The sequence below is a fragment of the Mustela putorius genome, unplaced genomic scaffold (genome assembly GCF_011764305.1).
Source record: "Mustela putorius furo isolate JIRA1106 unplaced genomic scaffold, ASM1176430v1.1 tig00003836_pilon_pilon_pilon, whole genome shotgun sequence".
In the NCBI taxonomy this organism is placed as follows: domain Eukaryota; kingdom Metazoa; phylum Chordata; class Mammalia; order Carnivora; family Mustelidae; genus Mustela; species Mustela putorius.
In genome coordinates this window covers 31,870,216-31,895,372 of record NW_025421989.1, presented here as the reverse complement: position 1 = coordinate 31,895,372, position 25,157 = coordinate 31,870,216, and the positions used below count along the sequence as shown (strand labels likewise).

The 25,157-nt window shown below is 40.4% G+C and overlaps 2 pseudogenes; both read left to right on the top strand.

Moving 5' to 3' along the window:
* Positions 1–865: 865 nt before the first annotated feature.
* On the top strand, positions 866–1,368 carry LOC123394724 (annotated as a pseudogene).
* A 22,273-nt stretch (positions 1,369–23,641) lies between these two features.
* Positions 23,642–24,320, top strand: LOC101676013 (annotated as a pseudogene).
* The last annotated feature ends 837 nt before the right edge of the window (positions 24,321–25,157 follow it).

Here is a 25,157-nt window from a genome sequence, read left to right as displayed (position 1 = left end):
CTACCATAATTTTTTTTATTTTTTATTTAGTTATTTTTACAGTGGATATTTCTTTGTTAAGTTAATTTTATTTTAAGATTTTATTTGTGTATTTGTCAAAGAGAGAAAGTGCACAAACAGGGGAAGTGGCAGGCAAAGAGAGAAGCAGACTCCCACTGAACAAGGAGGCCAATGCTGGAGTTGATCCCAGGACCCTGGGTTTATGACCTGATCTGAAGGCAGATGCTGAGCCAGCTGAACCACCCAGGCATCCCCTACCATAACTTTTTAAAATATTTTTTAAAATTTGGGTACCTGGGTGGCTCAGTTGTTAAGCATCTGCCTTTGGCTCAGGTCATGATCCCAGGGTCCTGGGATGGAGCCTCACATCAGGCTCCCTGCTCAGCAAGAAGCCAAGTGAGTTGGGGGAAATCGGACAGGGAGATGAACTATGAGAGACTGTGGACTCTGAGAAATAAACTGAGGGTTTTAGAGGGGTGGGGGTTGGGAAGGCCTGGTGATGGGTATTAAGGAGGGCGTGTATTGCATGGAGCACTGGGTGTGGTGCATAAACAATGAATCTTAGAACACTGAAAAAATAAATTTAAAAAATAAAAATAAATGTAAAAAAAGGAAGTCTGCTTCTCCCTCCCCCACTTCCCCTGCTTATGTTTCCTCTCTCACTGTGTCTCTCTCTGTCAATTAAATAAAAAAAAATTTTAAAAAATACTTTTTAAAATTTACTTATTAGGTAATCTCTACTCCCAATATGGGGCTAGAACTAGGGACTCTTAAGATCAAGAGTCACATAATCTTCTGACTGAGCCAGCCAGGCACCCCAGTACTACCATAATTTGAAATGGAAAACAATACCCCTTTCATGAAGATGGCACTGGAGGTGAAGAAGGAAGCCCTGCCCCCCCCCAAAGCTGAAGCCAAAGCAAAGGCTTTGAAGGCCAAGAAAGTGGTGCTGAAGGGCATCCACAGTCACAGAAAAACAGAAGATCCACACATCACCTACATCCCCATAGCCCAAGATGCTGCCTCTTCAAAGGCAGCCCAAATATCCCTGAAAACGTGGCCCCAGGAAAAATAAGCTTGACCACTATGCATCATCAAGTCCCCCCTTGACTACCAAGTCAGCCATGAAGAAAAGAGAAAACAACAACACACTTGTGTTCATTGTGGATGTCAAGGCCAACAAGCACCAGATCAAACAGGTTGTGAAGTTCTGTGACATTGATGTGGCCAAGATCAACATCTTTTTTTTTTTTTTTTAATATATTCAAGATCAACATCTTAAACAGGCCTGATGAAGAGAAGGCACACATTCAACTGGCACCTGGCCAGAATGCTTTGGATGTTGTCAACAAAACTGGAATCATCTAAGCTGAGACCAGCCTGCTAAATCTAAATCTAAATTTTTCACCACAAAAAGATATAAAGATAAAAGGGTAAAAATAAAAAGAAAAAAGAAAAAATAACATCTTATTTTTATTCTTTAGGGGACTACCACTTGTTCTTTTTCACTAAATGAACAACCAAAAAAGACTGAGAGATAATGGGCCCAAGTGGAAGACTTACCAGAGTCCCCTTCAGAATATAAGCAGTGGTATTTCTGACTCAGCTTTCACACCAAGTCCTGCTGCCAAGCAAGCAGTGTTCTTTCCTGCCCTCTCTCACTGCTCTTTCATTAAAAAGTGCAAAATTTAAGAGGACAAAAGGTTCTTACAATTCTTGACACACTGTATTCCTCTCGCTATCTTTAATGGCCTTTAAAATGTCTCTGTATCGGGGCGCCTGGGTGGCTCAGTGGGTTAAGCCTCTGCCTTCGGCTCAGGTCATGATCTCAGGACCCTGGGATCGAGCCCCGCATTGGGTTCTCCGCTCGGCGGGGAGCCTGCTTCCTCCTCTCTCTCTCTGCCTGCCTTTCTGCGTACTTGTGATCTCTCTCTCTCTCTGTCAGATAAATAAAGAAGAGCAAACTATACAGCCTTTATTAAAAAAAAAAAAAAGTCTCTGTATCTCTAGCTTCCCCTTTCTAAATGCTACAACATGAAACTTGAGTGGTTTCTAAGGGGAGCCCTTAGCCTTGCCCTGCACGCACTGGCTGGCTAGCAAGTGTAATTACAGCTGGGACCAAGGCTGACCTTGGCTATAGTCAAAGTTCAAGGCTGTCACACTTGAGCTCCATCTCTCCATTGGTAAGAACACTAGAGACAGTAAAAGATGAGAAAATAAGTCTTTACTTGCCCAGTTGCAGAGAAACATTGTTCTCTTCCTTTTGAAAGGGAATTTCTTGGTAATTATGAAAATGAAACCCTGTAGTTCTAGGTCTTTATGGCCTTATCAAGTATCTCCTGTGTCAGATGAGCTAACCATATCATCTGTTCTTCCTTGGAGAAGTGAGGGCAGGTCTCCCCAAGTGAGAGCAGACTGGTGGAGGCAGGAATGGTCCAAGTTCTGCAGTGGAATCGCTCCTGTTCTGTGGGGGATCAGAGCTGCCAATATCTATGTCTACACATTCCCACTAGGTCCAATGGGGCTTATTTGAGGTAGATTTGAAGCATGCTTAAGAAATGTTAGCCTAGGGGCATCTGGGTGGCTCAGTGGGTTAAGCCTATACTTTAGGCTCAGGTCATGATCCCAGGGTCCTGGGATAGAGCCCCGCATCTGGCTCTCTGCTTAGCCGGGAGCCTGCTTCCCCCTCTCTCTCCGCCTGTCTCTATGTCTACTTGTGATCTCTGTAAAATAAATAAAATCTTTGGAAAAAAAAAAGAAATGTTAGCCTAAAGACTTAGAGTAAACTGTCTCCATCTGAGTGATTTTATCATTAAAAAGTTTTTGGGAGAGGGAACACAAGAAAAAAGCAGAGGCTAAAAATACCAAATGTTCTCTTGGTCATTCTAGTATTTTCTTGTGAGAATAAATAAATGAATGTATGGATTATGGGTAACATACTGCTGAAAAATCCCTCTAGTCTTGAAAGCCACAGGAAAGATGGGAACAAATGATCCACTTATTCTTTCATTTGGCATTCACTGATCATCTGAAGCCCAATGTCCAATGTGTGATCAGAAATGCAAATGTTGAAAACAGCTTCTATATGTTCAAGAAAGACACAGTCAACTGAGAACTAACATATGTTTGTCATAGCAAATTCTAGACGCTAGTTTAATGTGCTAGATAATTCCCAGGGATTATTAGATATCAAGAACTTTTACTCATACAAAATTACATATTTGGCTCTTCCCCACCTCATTCCCCATCATTCAGTTTATGTTATTTAAATCTGAAAAAAATCAAAGTAGGTAAAGACATTATGTTTGGTAAGCACCCTGTAAGGAACATAGGTGAACTTGAACAAGGAGAACATGAGGCTTTCTCTCTTCCCACAAGTGAGCTAGAAATGGAACAATGAAGCAATTCTATACTATTGAAATCAAACACTGTTTATTTGAAATATCCAACAAATAGAGGCTATTATATTTTCTTGACTTGAAATGGGTACATGATTTCTTCCACTTTCCATCTGGCTTGACATAAACAGACCCAACCCCAAATCTGAGAGAGACATCTTTGTCCCCTAGCATGTCCTCCATGCTCATGGCTTCCACTGTGACCACTGCAACTCCCAGGGACTAGAATTGTTGACTGGGGCCATATTGTTGAAGGCACCTTGGCAAAGGGAAATAGCAATGGTGGGAGAGTCAGTGAAGAGAACGTTGCTCTGCTGTAGGTGGGTTGAACTTAGACTTTTAATTGAGGGCTTGAGAAAGGAGGGAATGATCCTCTGAGAATCTTTTTTTTTTTTAATTTTTTAAAGATTTTATTTATTTATTTGACAGAGAGAAATCACAAGTAGATGGAGAGGCAGGCAGAGAGAGAGAGGGAAGCAGGCTCTCCGCTGAGCAGAGAGCCCGATGCGGGACTCGATCCCAGGACTCTGAGATCATGACCTGAGCAGAAGGCAGCGGCTTAACCCACTGAGCCACCCAGGCGCCCTGATCCTCTGAGAATCTTAAATAAAATATAGCAGCCTGACTTCTGGTGACATGAGAGGGGTAAAGGATGGAATTTTTTTAAATGGCATCATACACATACTTCCAACCAAGATCATTTAATAAGGACACTTGCACAGAAAGCTAAAACAACAATAACAACAAACCAAAAAACAAATAAGCAAAGCCCTCCAACCAAACCACCACCACCACCACAACCACCACCACCCACGCTTCAACACTGGCCAAAACACATGAAAAACTAGTGTTCAAGGCATCATGCAATGAGACTGGGAGAAGAAACTGGTCAACCAAACTACTGAGGAGGTGGGTGGGGTAAATATGATTAAGAAGTGGCAACAGATTTCAAGTGCTGGGAGATGGGACAGGTCATGCGCTATTAGAGGAAACACTTAGACCAGCCAAGACTGTAAAGACCGATGAAGGGTGATGCTTTAGTTCGGGTTTTACTTTTTTTTTTCTTTTTTTTTTTTTTTTAAAGATTTTATTTATTTATTTGTCAGAGACAGAGGGAGAGAGAGTGAGCGAGCACAGACAAAGAGGCAGGCAGAGGCAGAGGGAGAAGCAGGCTCCCTGCCGAGCAAGGAGCCCGATGTGGGACTTGATCCCAGGACACTGGGATCATGACCTGAGCCGAAGGCAGCTGCTTCACCAACTGAGCCACCCAGGTGTCCCCGGGTTTTACTTTTTCATTTTTGCCTGTTTTGTATCTGGTTTTGCCCAGACACATGCTCCACATTTAAAGGTGAGATGGAGAGGCCCTAAATACAGTGCAATTTATAGCCCAAAGATCAGGAGATCAGGACCAGGAAAGAGGAATTTTTTTTTTTTCAAAACAGTGTGTTTTATTTGACATCAGACAATATTCCCCAATTTCTCTCCATTGTGACATGTAGATGGCTTTAGATTGTTTTCGTGGTCACCCATGCTGAAGATTTTCAAAACACTAACTCTCATTTCTATAAGTTTTTGAGGAAAGAGGCATTTTTAAAAAATTATACACTGACCGGTGGGAGCTGTACTTTAAAGGGGATACGAGTTCTGCAAGGGAGATCAAGTCAAAGGAGCTGAATGCTAAAACGAACACATTTTCCCTAGAAAGTTGCTGAGCTGTATTTCATTTTATCTTATACCGGATCTTTATAACCCAGACTGCTGTGGAGGAGTGCAAATTGTCCACTGAGTTGAGGTAGTAAATAACTCAGCCTGAATCCCAGTACATCTTCAATTTTTCATAGTAGAGTTGAAAAGCAGATGTCTAAGAAGTAGTTATTTGTCTGTGTTGGGAGGATTTTCTTCTTAGCGTTATCAGCGACTTCAGTAGGAAGAAAGTAATTTCACGAGCTAGTAACATTATTTAAATATTAACACACACACACACACACACACACACACACACACACCCCTTACTTTTAGCATAAGCACACAGGCACTCCCTCCCACTAAATGCTCTCCCATCTTTATGACATTAGTTTCCTCATTTATAGCTGGGATTTTTGCCAAGCTTCTAGTGAAATAAGGCGTGTTTATGACTAAGACTTACTTTCACAGCTTCAAAAACCTTTCAACTAGATAGTTGAGGAACTTAACAAAATCTTCCTTCCCTAAAGTCACTATAATTCATGGATATATCAGTGTCAGGCAATTTGAATTTCTTGTGGTTGTCAAGAGTTACGATCAGTAATTTATAGTTAGGGGATCTACTAAGAACACCTTTAGTTCTCTCTGGAGTTTGCCTAAAGACTAACTTAATTTCTTTGACCTCCTTTCATACCTTTAACCTTACGGTATCATCCTGTGAGGTTTTATATTATTTCTCCCAATGGAAAATAGAAAAGACTTCCATAGAAAAGAGCCTGATATTTAAAATGTTGACTGCTTATCGGATACATGGTTTGCAAATATTTTCGCCCATTTTGTAGCTTGCCTTTTCATTTTGTCGACTGTTTCCTTCACTGAGCAGAAACTTTTTAGTTTGAAATAGTCCCACTCTTCATTTTTGCTTTTGTTACCTGGCTTTTGTATCATATTCAAAACTTCATTGCTAAGATCAAAGTCAATGAGATTTTCCTCTATGTTCTTTAGTAGGAGTTCTGTGGTTTCAAGTCTTAAATTTAAGTCTTTAACACATTCTGAGTTGATTTTTGTATACAGTGTTAAGGATCTAATTTCATTCTTTTGCATGTGGATATCCCATTTTCCCAACACCATTTATTGAAGAGACTATTCTTTCCCCATTGTGTATTCTTGGCACACTTGGCAAAGCAAATACTACATAATCTCACTTGTATGTAGAATCTTAAAGTCAAACTTGTAGAATCACAGTAGAACAGTGGGTTGCTAGGAGCTGGGGGAGGGGTAAGGAAAATGGAGAGACGCTGGTCAAAGAATACAAACTTTCAATTATAAGATGAGTAAGTTCTGGGGATCTAATGTACAGCATGGTGCCTGAAGCTAATAATACTATATCGTATATTTGAAATTCATTGAAAGGGTAGATTACTTTTTAAGATTTTTATTTATTTATTTGATAGAGACATCACAAGTAGGCAGGCAGAGGGTGGGGGAAAGCAGGCTCCCTGCTGAGCAGAGAGCCTGATGTAAGGCTCAATCCTAGAACTTGAGATCATGATCTGAGCCAAAGGCAGAGGCTTAACCCACAGAGCCACCCACGTGCCCCCCGCCAAGAGAGTAGATTTTAAGTGTTCATACCACACATAAAAAATGGTAAGTATGTGAGGTGATGAATATGTTAATGAGCTTGATTGTGGTAATTACTTCACAATGTATAGGGATATCAAACCATCATGTTATATACCTTGAATATATATAATTTTCATTTGTCAATTATATCTCACTGAAACTAGGATAAAGTAAGTGTTCAGTGCTTCATAATGTTCCCATTTGCTAATGAGATCCAGGATTGCAATGTCACTAGCTATGCAATGTATTTGAATGTTAAAGTTTGCTTCAACATGCACTGCCAAAATAATTTTGCTTTGATTTTGAACAGGTTACCAGCAAAATATTAATTCCCAGATAACTTAGCTAAAAGTTCAATTCCAGAAGAACTTCTGGAAACACTCAACCTGCTCTTATAACAGATTCTCCTTTTTTTTTTTTTTTTAAGATTTACTTATTTATTTTGAGAGAATGAGAGAGAGTACAGGAGCATGAGCGGGGGGGAGAAAATCTTGCCTGCAGACTCCCTGCTGAGTGAGGAGCCCAAGGCGGGGCTCAATCCCACAACCCTGACATCATGACCTGAGCCAAAATCAAGAGTTGAGTGCTTAACTAACTGAGCCACCCAGATACCCTCTTATGATAGATTCTAATGAGAAACACAAACATAAAGCTCTTATAACCCTAAGCTTCAAGCACTACCTTGGAACTATAAGAAAAAATGGTAGTAAAACCAACACTACTGTATTTCCATATGGCTTCTCTACCAGACCTACAAACTCTTAATTTACAGCTCTAAGATCAGCCAGGAAAGTCTATTTCCTGATACTTATCATGGATTTTAAAATACTTTTACTGTAAAATTGATGATTAGTATAGAAATTTGAGAAAATGATAAAGAAGTAAAATAACCTAGAGTTCTATATTTTCCAGAGAACTTTATTTTTGTGTGTTTACTACAAATATTTAATGTATTTTGTCTTCACTATGTTACCTTGACCATTTTTTCATATCCTTAAGCATTCTGTAAAATCAAGTTTAATGTTGGGGCACCTGGGTGGCTCAGTGGGTTAAGCCTCTGCCTTCGGCTCAGGTCATGGTCTCAGGGTCCTGGGATCGAGCCCCACATTGGGCTCTCTGCTCAGCAGGGAGTCTGCTTCCCTTCCTCTCTCTCTCTGCCTGCCTCTCTGTCTATTTGTGATCTCTGTTTGTCAAATACATAAATAAAATCTTTAAAAAAAATCAAGTTTAATGTTTATATAATGTTTTATTGTATTCTAGCAATACATAATTTATTTAACCATCTCGCTATAGTTACAAAGCTCTTTTTAACATTTTTTAATATTATAATGCGGTGCATGTACTGCAACATGATTTTCTGATTCACAGCAGATATATGCTTTATTAATACATTTATCTTTTTAGTCATCTACTATCCTTGTCTTGGCTCACCAACAGTCTCCATCATACTCTCTTAGAAACAGTGATTAGGGGTGCCTGAGTGGCTCAGTGGGTTAAGCCGCTGCCTTCGGCTCAGGTCATGATCTCAGGGTCCTGGGATCGAGTCCTGCATCGGGCTCTCTGCTCAGCAGGGAGCCTGCTTCTCTCTCTCTCTCTCTCTCTCTGCCTGCCTCTCTGTCTCCTTGTGAACTCTCTTGGTCAAATAAATAAATAAATCTTAAAATAAAAAAGAAAAGAAACAGTGATTAGGCAAAGGGTGTTATCATTACCTCAGTAGGTTAATCTAAGACATTTTATGGTTTGGCAGATGCTAGGAAAATAGGAGAAGAAATGCTCTTTTACCTCTGGAGTTGCTAAAGCAGAGAGGGTGGAACTCTGCAGCTATTGGGGGCCATGTTTTCTTCTTAAGAGGAAACCCATCTGAAGAATGAAGTCGAGTGAAATGATAGATGGAGTCCAGGACAGTCCTGGCATATTCTGGTTATTACTGCCTGAGCTTGGGCCCTGGCTGTTGCAACTCTTCCTTCAATCTTGTGAACTTCCTTAGTATTCTTTATAACTTTAGGAGCAGCCACATTTTCACTTTTTGCTTGAATTATTTAGAGCTGGGTAATCATCACTTAAAACTGAAAAAACTTATTTTGGTATCTCATGATTTTTTAAAAGATTTTATTTATTTATTATTTTTTAAAGATTTTATTTTTTTATTTGACAGAGGGAGACACAGCAAGAGAGGAAACAGAAGCAGGAGAGAGGGAAGAGAAGCAGGGGGAGTGGGAGAGGGAGAAGCACACTTTTTGCTGAGCAGGGAACCTGGTGTGGGGCTTGATCCCAGGATCCTGGGATCATGACCTGAGCCAAAGGCAGATGTTTAACAACCGGGCCACCCAGGCACCCCTAAAGATTTTATTTTTAAGTAATCTCTACACTCAACATGGGGCCCGAACTCACAATCCTGAGATAGAGAATCACATGCTCCACTGACTGAGCCAGCCAGGTGCCCCTAATGATTTCCTCTTGAAGGCTGCTTTTTTAGGGGCAGACTTTATGGCTAAAAGAATAATAATATTTCACAGTTCTTCATATATACTCCAAAACTAAATTCCAGAAAATTAACATCAATATGTACTCCATCAGTAATGAACATATGCCACAGACCAGGTTTTCTTGAAAAATCCCCATATGATAATGCATCTGTGGGTTTGAGGCTGGTTATAACTCTGAATCTTCATTTTATTTACTTCACCAATAATTATAGATCAGCTGTTATAGTGTGCCAGGAATTGTCCAAAAATAAAGTATGAAGATGAAGAATACAAAAGCCAAATTTAAAAGAGTTCATGTCCAGTGGGGGAAGCAGAAGACTTCCCATCCAAATATATCATGAGGTGGTCTATGATATAATAATAACATGCCTGAGAAGTGAGCAACCAGGAGGCTATCAGCACCCAGCCTGGCTTTGCAGGAGTGATAAAAGGTATAAAACCTCAATAGTATATCTAATATAAGAAGTGTGGAGCAGGCATATCCATAGTAAAGATCTGAGAAAGCCTCAGAATCCCTAACAGAGTGAAAGGAAGGTATTTCTCTTGCAAAGCATTCAGGAAAATGACCATACAAAATGAGATGCATTTCTATACATTAAAACATCTGGAAAAAAAATAAAGAAAGCAATCTTAACTGTAATAGCAGCAAAGCCAATACAATACATAGGAACAAAGTTAACCAAGGATGTAAAAAAAAAAAAAATCCATACAATGAAAATAAGACACTGAGGAAAGAGGTTTAAAAAGACACAAATAAGTGGAAAGGTGGTCCATGTTCATGATTCAGAAAATTAATATTGTTAAAATGTTCATATTACCCAAATCCATCTACAGATTGAATGTAACCTCTAACAAAATTCCAAAGGCATTTTTCACAGAAAGAGAAACAATCCCAATATTCCTATGAAACTACAAAAGACCCTGAAAAGCCAGAGCAATATTTTTTTTTAAAGATTTTATTTATTTATTTGACAGAGATCACAAGTAGGCAGAGAGGCAGGCAGAGAGAGAGGAGGAAGCAGGCTCCCTGCTGAGCAGAGAGCCCGATGTGGGACTCGATCCCAGGACCCTGAGATCATGACCTGAGCCGAAGGCAGCAGCTTAACCCACTGAGCCACCCAGGCGCCCCAAGAGCAATATTGAGAAAGAACAAAAACGCTGGAAACACTGAACTTCCTGATTTCAAAATATATTACAAAGATACAATAATCACAACAGTGTGGTACTGGCATAAAAAATAGGGACCGGGATGCATGGTGGTTCAATGGGTTAAGCTTCTGATTTTTGGCTCAGGTCATGGTCTTGGTGTCCTGGGACCCAGCCCCGAATCAGGCTCCACACTCAGCGAGGAGTCTGCTTCTCCCTCTCCCTCTGCCCCTCCCCTAACTCATGCTCATGCTCACGCTTTCTCTCTCTCTCAAGTGAAATAAATAAAATCTTTAAAAAAAAAGACACTGACCAATGTCACAGAATTGAGATCCTGGAAATAAACACTTGCATATATGGTCAACTAATATTTGAGAAAGAAGCCAATAATACTCAATGGGAAAAGGACAGTCTTTTCAATTAATGATGCTGGGAAAACTGGATATTCACATGTAGTAGAATGAAATTGGACCCATATCTTACATCAGTCACAAAAATTAACTTGAAATGGATTAAAGACTTAAATCTAAGATGTGAAACCATAAAACTTCAAGAAGTGAACATAGGGGAAAAGATCCTTGATATTGGTCTTGACAATGACGTTTTGGATGTGACACAAAAAGCACAAGCAACAAAAAACAAAAACAAACAAGTGGGACCATGTCAAATAAAAAATCTTCTGCATAACAAATGAAACAAAATGAAAATGGAACCCATGGAATGGAAGAAAATACTTACATACCATGTATTAGATAAAGGATTAATATACAAGAAACTCCTACAACTTAAAAGCAAAACAGACAGAACAAAACAATCTGACTGAAAATACGCAGAGAACCTGAATAGATATTTTTCCAAAGAAGATATTCAAATGGTCAAGATGTGTATAAAAATATACTTAACATCCTTGTAGACATTTGCCTGAAGAATCATGAGATGCAACACAAGATTAGAAATGGTGGTGTGGGGCGCCTGGGTGGCTCAGTGTGTTAAGCCGCTGCCTTCGGCTCAGGTCATGATCTCAGGGTCCTGGGATCGAGTCCCACATCGGGCTCTCTGCTCAGCAGGGAGCCTGCTTCCTCCTCTCTCTCTCTCTCTGCTTGCCTCTCTGCCTACTTGTGATCTCTCTCTGTCAATTAAATAAATAAAAATCTTAAAAAAAAAAAAAAGAAATGGTGGTGTGGAATGTTCTGGGTATAAGGGGCAATGACTCTCTTCTTTCCTTCTTAATGGTCCATGGTTCCAAACAGATAATAGACAACATTCAAAAGCTCAACTGGTACCCCAAGAGAACATGCACATTATCTGAGAGAGAAACTACTGGGAGATCTGTAGATGTCAAAGCAAGTTCAAGGGAATGATGTAACAGAAGGTGCATTTTGTACTTGCTTTGGGATTCAGCTGAGTTTGTGAATTTCTCCTGATGTCAAGGTGAGAAGAAACAAACTTAAAGACAATACTGAGTAAGTTTTAACACTTTAGATGCCAGCAGGGGACCAACATAAAACAAGATGGAGATAAAAATGCTGTCTCCCCACCAATGACATAGTAGCATAAGTGTGAGCCAGAAGATTAGACATCAAACCCAAAGAGTTGGAGTCTAAACCCCAAATTTGCCTTAAAACCTAAATGAGAACTCACCAAAGTAACTAGGCTTATCTGCATGACACAATAAGATCCTAGTGATGACAATATCATCATCATTCCATCAGAGAGCACAAGGGGCTGGGGTAGAATGTGCTGCGATAGAGAGTAATTTGTGGAAAGACAAAAATTACATTCTGTCACCTAATGCCTAAGTCTGTGGTCTATCAATTTACATCACTATGTTTTCTTTAACCAAGTCTACTCTAAATAGAATATTAGATGGAGGACTTTCTAGATTTTCATGTACTATTATAAATACCTACTCAGTACTATATAAAAATTAAAGATTTCAGGAGCACCTGGGTGGCTCAGTTGGTTAAGTGTCTGCCTTTGGCTTAGGTCATGATCCCAGGGTCCTGGGATTGAGTCTAACATTGGCCTCCTTGTTCAGCGGGGAGCCTGCTTCTCCCTCTACCTGCCACTCCCCCTGCTTGTGTGCTCGCGCTCTCGCTCTCTCTGTCTCTCTCTCTCTCTCTGTGAAATAAATAAATAAGTAAAGTCTTTTTAAAAATTAAAGATTTCCTATATTTTACTAGCTGGAAAAATGTTACGGGCAAATTCTAAATTATGCTTTTTGGGAGTCAAATGATCAATAGTCCTTACTAATCGTCAATATAAAAAAAAATAAATGGATCACCTACAATAGTACAGGAATAGGACTTGTTTGTAATATAAACCCCTTCCAATGTTTACTTATGACTACTTGTTCTCTCTTTAAGGCAAATCAAGTTACTCCAGGAGACAATGATCACAGCCCCCATTGGATCCCACCTTCTGGTCCTTGGCTGTTCTCATAGCAAGCCAACTCAGGACAGGGTCAGTTCTATCTTCTAGTTTCTGCCCTTCCAGGTTATACACAGCTGTTATACCCCTTTTCCTGCTTACTGGTAATTTTTTCCCCTTTAGCAAGAAGCAGGTTTTCTTCTGGAAAATATCCTGGAGACCTTGGTTTTTAAAGTTTAATGACTCTTACAAGAACTCGTGATTTAGAACAACAACAACAAAGCAGCTTCATAAAGCAGCTACATGTTATGCACAATACAAATATTTAGGAGTACCGATCTCCTTAATTATCACTGTTTTCATCCCTTCTCTAAAATACCATTTTTCCTTTGAGAAGCCTAGCATGCCCTCTCTGAGGACATGGCTCACAAGGGTTGCAAGAAAATCTCTTTATGCTTCCTTGTGTTGATGCACCACACCTCAAGAATGAACGTCTCCCCTCTTCTGACTGCCACCGCCTCAGAGTCACCAAGGTAATAAGAACACTCTTGATGACCTGCTCCCTTACTGATGGCTCCTTACTTCCATGCTTGAGACCCAATCATTTCATTCCTTAGCTTTTCCCAGAATGTAGCAACTACATTGAGGAATGCCTTCTCTTTCCCTCATTCTTGCTGTCTTCTTGTAGGAGTTTATGGTAACCTGCCAAGTGTATTGTCCCACAAGGATGCAAGATCTTCATTTTATGATCCTGCGTAGGTTCTGATATTTAAGGATTAGAACTTTTATTACAGATGACTAGAGAGGAAGAGATAGCCTGTGTTCACTAAAGTGATGGGTTCATTGAGAAGGTTTTACATCCATTTGCAAGGGACAAAATGTGTCTTTATTTTGATTTGCTTTTTTGTTCTTGTTAAATAAGACTAGAAATAACTCACAAGATAATCATGGCACTGTACTCCTTTAAGAAAGGGGTAGTCTGTTAACAATATATGCATGGAAATAAGCAAAGGTAATTTATAAAGAAAAATGTATACTATTCTAATAACAATTACTGCTATCATTCATACTACCCTATCACATAATTCTCACTTTAAGTATTTAAGTAGATTTCCAGATAAATTCTACACTCCTTTAAGAAAGAGGAAGACTATCACGTGTTTTAATTTTATCTGGGATACCTACCAAAGGTCTCTTCATACAGTGGGACTTTCATATATATGTATTGTAGGTATGTGTGTGTGTATATATATATATATATATATTCTAAATACGTCATAATATGGAATATATACATATATTATGTCTCATGCATAGATCTAATATTTTCATACTTGGTGTAATTCTTATTTCAATAGACAATTTTTTTTTTTTCAGTAGGGAGAGAAAGCCAAATAAAAAGATTTAAAATCCTAGAGCCCCCCGTGAGACTTGGAAGCATCAATGGCACTATGAATTCTGAAGCCGTGTGCTAAGCAAACCCGCGGAAAAGGGTGAGCGCGGAGCCGCGGACTGGACTTGGCCGAAGATTCCCCAGTGTGTGTGTGTGGGGGGGGTGCGCCCGGGGACAGAAGGACACTGGAGCAGGTGTCCTGATGTCTAGTGAAGACTCTCCCCGGGGCGGGAGGCAAACCCCTCCCTTTCCACATGCGGAAGCCGCGCCGGGGCGCCTCCAGCCTCCCTCCAGGCGTCCCCAGCGTGGCAGACTCGGACCCTGAAGCCGCTGTAGGACGGGCGCCCCGCGGTCGGGACGGGCAGGACGTGGCGCGGCGGCACGGGGAGGGCGCGAAGGCGGGACGGCGCCCTCCGCATCCCGCAGGCAGCTCTCGCCCCCGGCCGCGTGGGACCTGCCGCCCGAAACAAGCGCGTGAGCGCGGAGGCAGCCGTCGGGCGAGAGGCTGCGCCGCCGGCCTGGCCCCCGCGCTCCTCGAGGCTCATCGAGGGTGACTGCGCTGCACTCGTGCCGCGGAAGCAGTTCCCGAGGGAAGGATGCGACGGTGGCGGCGTGTGGTTTCCCAGATTAGGCTTCCAGACCCGACCGAAAGGCTGGAGCGGGGCCGAGTCCCCCGAGTCTCTGTGTCGCGGCCTGCGCAGAGGGGCTCGCGGCGCTGCCGGCGCGTTTGCGCATTTCTGCACGGTGGCTGTCCGTCTGTCCTCGGCCGTCGGGACCTCTCCGCCGGCTCACTCTCAGCAGCCTCTCCGCCGGCTCACTCTCAGCAGCCTCTCCGCCGGCTCACTCTCTCAGCAGCATCCCATGCTGTGTCCGTCCACTCGCTCGCGCACATTCTCCACCGACCTCTCGCTGACTCCGACACCCAGGACCCTGAACACCCTGCGAGCACGGGACTCCCTTCTCCACTGCCTTCGAAGCGGGTTCTCCTCCTCGCCTTTCCCTTCCCGCCTTCCTTCTCATTTCCGTGGCTTCATCTATGTCCGCCGAAGACCTTAAACTGCGTTGCCCGGTACACAGTCTGGCCCCTTCAGGATCAAAAGTGAATTATCTTTGCCTTAGTTTCCCCCTTTGGTAAGAGGTCAGAGGATTCGTATAGGGAAACCAGGCAGGACAATAAACCAAATTCTTCCAAAATCCACATTATTTTTTCTTTTTCTTTTTTTTTTTTAACATTTTATTTATTTGACAGAGAGAGAGAGCATGCGCAAGAGAGGGAACACAAGCAGCGGGAGTGGAAGAGGGAGAAGCAGGCTTCCCGCTGAGCAGGGAGCCCAACACAGGGCTCCCTCCCAGGACCCTGGGATCACAACCCGAGATGAAGGCAGATGCTTAATGACTGAGACATGCAGGATCCCTCAACCCACATTTTTCTAAATGGATTACTAAATGCATATTGCTAACCACATCATTTCGTGTATACAAAACAAACCAAGAGACAGGGAATCAAGATGTCGTTATCCACTGCTAATTACAGATTAGAGGATTAAGTTGGAAAGAATCTCACTGTAGGAAAATGGTAAAGGGGAAAAAAAAATCAAGAAGCCTAATATTGTTACATTCAACAGAGACAACAAAGAAAACAGAGTTTAAGCCTTTCTTCAAAGGATTTTAGAAGCAATTTGGATTTTCGCAATCCAATTAGCGAGGTTTTCTGTTCATTTGTTTGTTTGTTTAATAATCAAAAGTTCAAACTCTACCATCAGTACATTTCTAAAACAAAAGAATTCAGGGAATGGCAGAAACTCCCCGGCACAGACAGAAAAGAAAAGGGGCTCAATGGTTTTATAGCAATGGGTTCCTTACCATGAAATTCTCGATTTCGGTCCCAGTTGTGCTACCTTCTGTGGACTATCCTCTACTCCCTCATGGTATCATAAGCTTTACACCAGAGCCATCTAGACAAGTGCACTTTCCCAATGTGACTCTGAAACCTTATTGGTCATGCTAAATTCATCTTAGCCTACAAAGTAGAATACATGTTCTTGTGCCACAGAAATGTATTTGTTCATTTTTAGGTGTTTTGAGGGATAAATTATATCACTGCATAATGCAACATAACAATTCCATGCCTCATTGTGCTCGCTATACTGATTGAACTTGTTCGCCAAGAGAGAGGTTTTGAAAGTTAACAGCTTTAAATCTCCAAACCCAGTCAATTTATATTATCTATCAAACAAACATGGTGTGGCCTGGAGAAGTCACAAGAAAAAAATGGGGCCTTTTGCTGAAAATAAATAGCGTTTACATTTCTCTAAGTCTCCATCATTAAGGAATAAAATGATTCTTCTTTTAATTTAAACTAACAGTTTTAACTGGGAGAATAGAAAATAGAATTGTCTTACTATTTTTTGAAATTATATTGGCATACTTCATCATTTACTTGATTCATGTCCTATAACATAATGTAGCTAGCCTGTCTAAAACTTCCACTATTCTTCAGTCAATATGGAAATAACTAATCATGAATATTTACAAAAATGGGACTAATATTTCTTTAGGTGAGATACGATGAGCTCAGTTTTGTGGGAAAAGAACCAGAAAAACCTAAAAGCTAATATGATGCCGTTTTTTCTGCTAATGCAGATAAATCTGTCCCTAATAAAAGTCAGAGTTTTATTGCAGAATGCAGTTGCAGATAATCCTTGTTGTGATGTAAATGATACAATTTATCTCACCGGGGAAGCAAAGGTAATTGAAGTCTTTAGATCATTTCCACATTTTAAGTATTCATTTATAGTTTTTTCCAAATGAAATATTTTACCCTGTGTATAGTGTTATAACTTTGGAATCTAAATACAGTGATAAAAGAGCGACTTGGATTTAATTATTAGAATTGGCAAGTCATTCAATCATTCATTCCAAAGCTAATCATGGAGCATCTTCTTTCTGCCACATGGGATTAAGAACTGGAAGACGTTCACAACCAGAGCCCCAACAGAGGGTACACCTTAGTGGTTTTGAGTTTGCACTATTTCTCTATTTTTCTAAGTCCGACAGTGAGGCCGGTCTCCTTTGACTAACAGCTGCCTCCACACTAACGGTGTGACCTGTGGCTGTGGCACAAAATTTTCCCTTTGAGAGATCTATGGGGTCGTGGGAGAACCTGCCAGTGCTGCTGGCACCTCTACCCCCAGAAACAGTGACAGGGAAGAGCGACCTGGGCAACTTGGAATCAAAATACCATACTGTGGGCTCCATTTTCTCTTTAAGTTGGGTTGCACATCAGGATGAGATGCTAAGCTTCTAAGAACCACCAAAACTCCTGTTATCTTCCTTCATTCCACCTCCTTTCATGCCAGCTAAGTAATGACTTCCTCCCAGAGGACTCAGCAGCATGGCTAAGTACCAACAGGCTTCAGAGGTAAGAAGACACCACTGTTTCCTGTTTGAGCTACATTGGACATTCTATGTAGTATTCTGTCTGTCTGTTCTGATTTTTTTTTCAAAGATTTTATTTATTTATTTGACAGAGATCACAAGTAGGCAGAGAGGCAGGCAGAGAGAGAGGAGGAAGCAGGCTCCTCACTGAGCAGAGAGCCCGATGCGGGGCTCGATCCCAGGACCCTGAGATCATGACCTGAGCAGAAGGCAGAGGCTTAACCCACTGAGCCACCCAGGCACCCCTGTCTGTTCTGATTTTAATGAGGTGTAACTGACATAAAATAAACTACATGTGTTTAAAGCAATTTGAGAAGTTTCCACACATTTGTATTTCCATGAAAGCACATCACAGTCCAGATAATGAACAAATCAATAACCTCAAAAATGCTTTTTCATGCCCCTCTGGTACTTGGAATTCTAAGCCCCAGATTTTTCAATCGTAAAACCAGCATGAACATTACAACCTCATAATGTTTTAGTAAAAATTTACAAAATTCCAAAGAGCACACTAGGTAGCAGGGGATAAGGTTGTGTTAAATCCTTACCCACACTTTGCATTTAGTGAATATGCAGGAATCATGGCGCTCCGACTGACCTTATCATTTTATGCTTCTCGTCCTCTTCCCTCTGATAAATCAAATCTGCTCTCACGCTTACAACCAGAAATAAGATTCCACATGGGTTTTTTGAGCGAGCTGTGCAGGACAGAACTGGGTATTTTGAACTATCCAGGGAGAGGATGGTAACTACAGACACAGTCTCTAGTTCTGAGAGACCACTAAGCCAAAGCCTTACGTGAATGTGGAAGAGAAGGGTGTATCAAGCGCAGTAAGCTCACTACGGGAAGAGAGTGTGATCTCTCACCAACAGCGGACACCAGGGGATGGAGAGTCACAAAATTCTGTCAACAAGGTGATACAGAGGGACCCTTAGCTTCCAGGAGAAAGCTGTGCTTACCTGACTCCACGTGGACTCGGTCAGAGCTTAGTTCTGTAGATGTTTAAATGAATATAGTTGAGACATGACACTTCTTTGAGAATAGACTGTTTTCACATACCTGTGTAGGAAAAAAAAAAGGAAGAAATGAAAGGTGAGTAGAAACTGCCACACTACAATATTCCTCTTTGGAGCTATGAGCATTTTAGGCTGATTTTTTTTTAAGTTTTTATTTATTGTGGTGCCTGGGTGGTTCAGTCATTAAGCATCTGCCTTTGGGTCAGGACATGATCTCAGGGTCCTGGGATCGAGTCCCTCATCGGGCTCTCTGCTCCACAGAAAGCCTGCTTCTCCCTCTCCCATTCCCCCTGCTTGTGTTCTTTCTCACTGTCTCTCAAATAATGAATAAAATCTTTTTGTCAAAAAAAGATTTCCTTAAAAAAAGATTTTATTCATTTATTTGAGAGAGAGAGAAGGAGAGAGAGAGAGAGAGAGAGAGAGAGAGAATGAGCAGGACAGAAGGAGAGGGAGAAGCAGGCTTCTGGCTGAACAGGGATCCCAATGCAGGGCTTGATCCCAGGACCCTGGGATCATGACCTGAGGCCAAGGCAGATGCTTAACCAACTGAGCCACCTAGGCTGATTATTTTTAAGAAACAGCAGACACAGCAAAAGCTTGGAGAAAACTGAGTAGAAGTTAATCTTTTGCAAGAGACATGCACAAGAGAAACCTGCAATTGGAAGGGCATCTCCCTCTCTGAACCCAGAAGAGAAGAACCACTCCAACTCCAGCAACTCCTATCAATAAAAAAGGCAGGAACCTAATTCAGTATAACAACCTTACCCTTGATTACTATACTTTTCCTGATAGCCTCCCATAATGGACTCCCTACACCCAACATCTGTCTTTAGCTGGATATGGTATTTAAGGGGGTGTCTTGGCCCATTTCAGGGAGTTACTCAGTTTCCCTGGGTCTCACCCAGGCATAAAGGAGATAATCAACTTCTGTTATTTTCTCCTACTAAGCTGTCATTTTATTACTGTGTGTGTGTGTGTGTGTGTGTGTTGGTGGGTGGGGGAGGGGCTCAGCCAAGAACCTAGAAGGATAGAGGGAAAATTCTGTTTCCCCTCCCACAAAACTGTCTTAAGGAACCCACTTGCTTATAAGAAAAGGAATGGATGGATTTCATATTTTCAAAAAAGTCAGTACGAAGTCCAGGTATGACTATAACCATTTTCTCATTTAAAAACTGACGTTTAGATGGTTATGTTGTTTTGAATTGAATCTTGCTAGTTTTCTAACTGTTAAAATTCACATGTTTAAAGTCATATTCAAGCAGTAGATGATTCAAAGCAATATAAGTTTGTCCAACTGGAATTTGGGATATTTATTTTAAAAGCACACTATGTCATTAAATTATCCATATCCTAACACACACAGGCCTATAAAATATGTTAATTCATTCTTTTCCAGCTTGGGATCTCACATCTCAGGCAAAGCCCATTTTTTTATTGTGCTTTCTAAAATAGTAAGTATTATGAAGAACATTGGAAATGGTAGAATTGGAACTATTTTTTAAAGTTTTGAAAAGAGATGAAATGGATTAGATTCAATCATAAGAAACAGCCATTTGTTAGGTTAAAATCATTCAAGTACAATAATTTTTATGGTTCATGCTAAATATTTCAGCTTCTCTATGAGAATTTTGGGACAGAGTCTACTTCCAGAAGCCTACTTCTATTTTGTTTTTTTTTGTAAAGCATTTCTGTTAACAAAGATAAACAACAGAAATGGACTCAAATACAGAAAATAAGCAGGTGGTTGCCAGAGGGGAGAGAGGTGGGAAGATGCACGAAATAGGTAAAGGGGATTAAGAGGTACACACTTCCAGTTATAAATTATATAAATCACTGAGATCAAAGTACAGTATAAGGAATATAGTCAATAATAGCATAGTAACTTTGGTGACAAATGGTGACTACATTTATTGTGGTGAGTGCTGAGTAACGCATGAAATTGTTGAATCACCATGTTGTGTCCATGAACCTAATGTAACACCACTGTATGTTAACTATACTTCAATAAAAAATGCTAATTCAAAGATCATTATCAAAATACTATGAAACAGAATTTACTACCATATTAAAGGAATGTACACCATGACCGATTATTACTTCTAGAATGCAAGAATAGTTCCACATATAAAAATTCAATACCACACAGGTTAAAGGAGGAAAAAAAGCCCACATAATCATCTCAACAGAGGCAGAAAAAAATTTGTCAAAACTCAATGCCATTTCATGGTAAAAACATTCAAAAAATAGAGATAGAAAAAAATTTCTTCAAAATGCTAAAGGCCATGTATGAATAAAAAAACAAACCCAGAGCTAAAATACTCTACAATGAAAGACAAAATGATTCCCCCTAAGATTAAGAACAAAACAAAGATGTCAGCTTATGTCACTTGTATTCAACATATAATTAGAAGTTCTAGCTACAGGAAAAAAAGGCAAGAAATAAAAGGCATCTAAATTCTAAAGGATGAAGTAAAATTATCTCTCTTTATAAATGACATGATCTTATATGTAGAAAATCTTAAATATTCCACAAAAAACCATTAGAGCTAATAAACAAATTCAGAACACAAAATCAACAAACAAAAATCAGATGTGTTTCTATATACTAACAATAAACAACTTGAAGAGGAAACTAAGGAGAAAATTCCACTGAAAATACAACCAAAAAGGATGAAATACTTAAGAACAAATTTAATCAAAGAAGCTAAAGATTTATATCCTGAAAACTACCAAAAATTCTGAAAGAAACTGAAGACAACTTAAATGAATGGAACGATATTCTATGCCCATGGATTCGAAGATGTAAACTGTTGAGATGACAATAGTACCTACCCAAAGAGATCTACAGATTCAATGGTGTCTTTACTGACATCCCCATGATATTTTTGCAAAAAACCAGAAAACCCCATTCTAAAATGTATGTGCAATCTCAAGGAACATGAATAACCAAAACAATGTTAAAAATAAAAAATTCGAACAACTTAGCCTTCCTAATTTCAAAACTTAATGAAGAGCTATAGTAATCAAAATAGTATGATACCATTAGTGAGCCCTGTTGCTTGACTATAGATCCCAACAGTTATCTCTTACCAGAGTTTTTTGAGGTGTTGACAATGACTAGAATATACCAGCACCAGACTGGAAAAGCCCTGGTAGTAATGGAATGCCTAGGTCATACCCCACATATCCCCTTCCTTGCCCATGATCACTGCTGAACACATAGTGACCCCCACCCATGATCATGCACTCTCCACATGCTCCCTTGCATGTTCCCACCCAACCCCATCTATAAAACTTAAGGTGTGCATCTTGTGGGTAGAGAGGTCTGTTGTTAAGGCTTGAGCCTGCCACTTTTTCTAGACCTTGGCACCCAAAATAAATTTCTCCCTTTCTTTTTTCCAGATTCTTATTTCTTGAGTTATTGGCTTCTCTTGTGGTGAGTTTATCTGAGTTTTTAGGCAGCAGTGTTGGCAAGCCTGGTCAGGAGAAATGCTTTCAATTTGTCCAGCCTACTGGGGCTTTCCCAGGATGCACCAGTTGGCTATAGCAGTGCACCAGGGCTTACCGGTTCATTTCCTGAGTTCACAACTGTAATAGATAGTTCAGTAGCAATACTGGCATAAAGACATATATATTAATGTAATAGAAAACCTAGAAATAAACCTTCTCATATACGGTCAAATGATTTTTGGCAAGGCTGCTAAGACCATCAAATGGGTGAAAAGACAGTCTTAACAAAATGCTGCTGGGATAACTGGATATTGACATGCAAAAAAAAAGTGGTACTCTTATCTTACATCATATACAAAAATAGACTCAAAATGGGCCAAAGACCTAAACATAACACAAAATTATAAAACATAAAAAGAAGAAAGTGGGAGAAAATTTCATGAAACAGGATTTGGTATAGATTTGCTTGATTAGGACATTCAAAGCACAGGTTTTTAAAAAAGAATAAATAAATTGGACTCAATCAAAGTGAACAACTATTACTGTATAGCAAAGGACAATGTCAAGAGAGTCACAAAACAGGAAAAAGTCACAAAACGGGAAAAATATTGGCAAACAATATATCTCATAAGGAATTAATAGTTAGAATATACAAAGAATTCCTACAATTCAAAGACAAACAAACAAACAAAATGCCCAACTAAAAGCCTGATGATTTATTTATTTTTTACTTTTTTGAAGATTTTATGTATATATGTATATATTTGATAGAGACAGAGAGAGTGAAAGAGCACACAAGCAGGGGAAGCAACAGGCAGAGGGAAAGGGAGAAGCAGGCTCCCCGCTGAGCAAGGAGCCCAATGCAGGGCTTGATCCCAGGACCCTGGGATGATGACTTGAGCTGAAGGCAGATGCTTAACTGGCTGAGCCACCCAGGTTCCCCATTGATGAAGGATTTAAACAGACATTTTTCCAAAGAAGATATGCAGAGGGCCAATGTGCAGGTGAAAACATGCTCAAATCAGCACTGGTAGTCATCAGGGAAATGCAAATCAAAACCACAATGATATACCACTTCATATCCATTAGATGGCTATTATACCAAAAAAGAAAAAAAAAAGAGAAGAAGAAGAAGAAAGAAGAAGAAGAAGAAGAAGAAGAGGAAAACTTCAAATGCTGGTGAGATTGTAGAGAAATTAGAAGACTTATGCATTGCCAGTGAGAATGTAAAATGATACAACTACAGAAAACACTTTGGCAGCTCCTTGATGTAAAATAAAAACTTTTATTTAAAAAAATTCTTCTGATCTTTGGAAAAACAGTTAAAAATAATAATAGCAATAGTGTATTTGACCCTGCATGCATATAGACACAAATATTCTTATGTAAACTTGTATACAGGTGAAATGAAATGACTCCAACTATACAAAGAACTGGAGGGAGGCATTAACAATATTTCATTTTCCTTCCCATCTTGCAAGGTGGCAGGTGAGGAAGTTGAGAAGTCAGATACCAAGGAGAGGAAACCTGAAACCAAGAAAGCTGACATAGGTGGCAAGGTTAAAAAGGGTAAGCCCAAGGCTTAAACACCAAGGAACAGCAGCCCAATCCCTGTCCCAGTCAGAGAAATTGGCAGATTTTCCCCATCAGATATGTATTCTAGAAAGGTCCTGTACAAGAGGAAGTATTCAGGAGTTAAATCCAGGATTAATCTCATTCTTGCTACCGTCACAAAACCAGTTGGTGGCGACAAGAACGGTGGAACCTGAATGGTTAAACTTCACAAAATGCCAAGGTTTGATCCTACTCAAGTTGTGTCTCGAAAGCTGTTGATCCTCGGCAAAAAGACCTCCCCGTTAGCACGTGGGAAAACTGGAAATGGCATCACTCCTGGGGCCAGTGTGATCATTCTGACTGGACGCCACAGAGGCAAGCGGGTTGTTTTCCAGAAGCTGCTGAGCAGGGGCGCGCTGCTTGCGATCGGACCTCTGGCCGCAGCCGAGCTCCTCCGTGCGGAACACAACACCAATCTGTCATTGCCACCTCCACCAAAGTTGTACCGGGGCTGTGAAGATCCCCAGAGTTCTCACTGACCCTTCTCACTTCAAGAAGATGCAGAAACCCGGACACCGGGAAAAGTGAGATCTTCCTCACAGGGAAAGAGAAAAAAGAGATTACAGAACAGGGCAAGGTTGATCCCAAATCTGCAGTCTCGCAAATCTTGCCCCAAATCAAAGCTCTCCCTCGGCTCCAGGGCTGTTGTGCTCTGTGTTTTCTCTCCCAAATGGAGTTTACCCTCACAAATTGGTTTTCTAAATCTCTTACAAAGAATCTAATTAAATAACTGATCCGTTATTTAAAAATAATTTTTTTTTTCTTTTTGAACATTTATTTTAGAGAGAGAGCATGAGCATGTGTGCATGTGGGGAGGGGCAGAGGGAGTGAATCCCGAGCAGACTCCCCAGAGTGCGGACCCCCCCCCCCAACATGGGACTTCATGCAGGGCTCTATCTCACAACTCAGGAGATCATGACTTAAGCCAAAGCCAAAAGTTGACTTGTAACTAACTAGCCACCCAGATGCTCCAAGAATATTTTGTTTTTGTAAGTTACTTATACTACATGTAAGCAGTGTAACTGAAGTATACCTGTATTAATTGTAAATATATATATAACAAACACTAGGGCAATGACTAAAGACAGAAAAAAGGATAATCTGCATGTTAAGAAAGAAGATGGAATCACATAAAATGCTCAATTAAAACTGCAAAAGCAGAAAAACATGGAAGACAAAAAGAAGCCAACAAATAGAAGCAGTGATAGGATAGATATTAATCCAACTATACACCAGTTAAGACAGAGACTGTGAGAGTGGATCAAAAAATAAGACCTACCTATATGTTGTCTATAAGAAAGCCACTTATTTTTAAGATTTTATTTTATATATTTATTAGAGAGAGAGCACAAGCAGAGGGAGCGGCGGCAGAGGAAGAAGTAGGCTCCCCTCTGAGGAAGGACCCTGATGCAGGACTCAATCCCAGGATCCTGGGATCATGACCTGATCTGAAGGCAGATGCTTTAACTAACTGAGTCACTGAGACATCCCAAGAAAACAACTTTATAAATGGTAAGACACATATAGATTAAAAGTAAA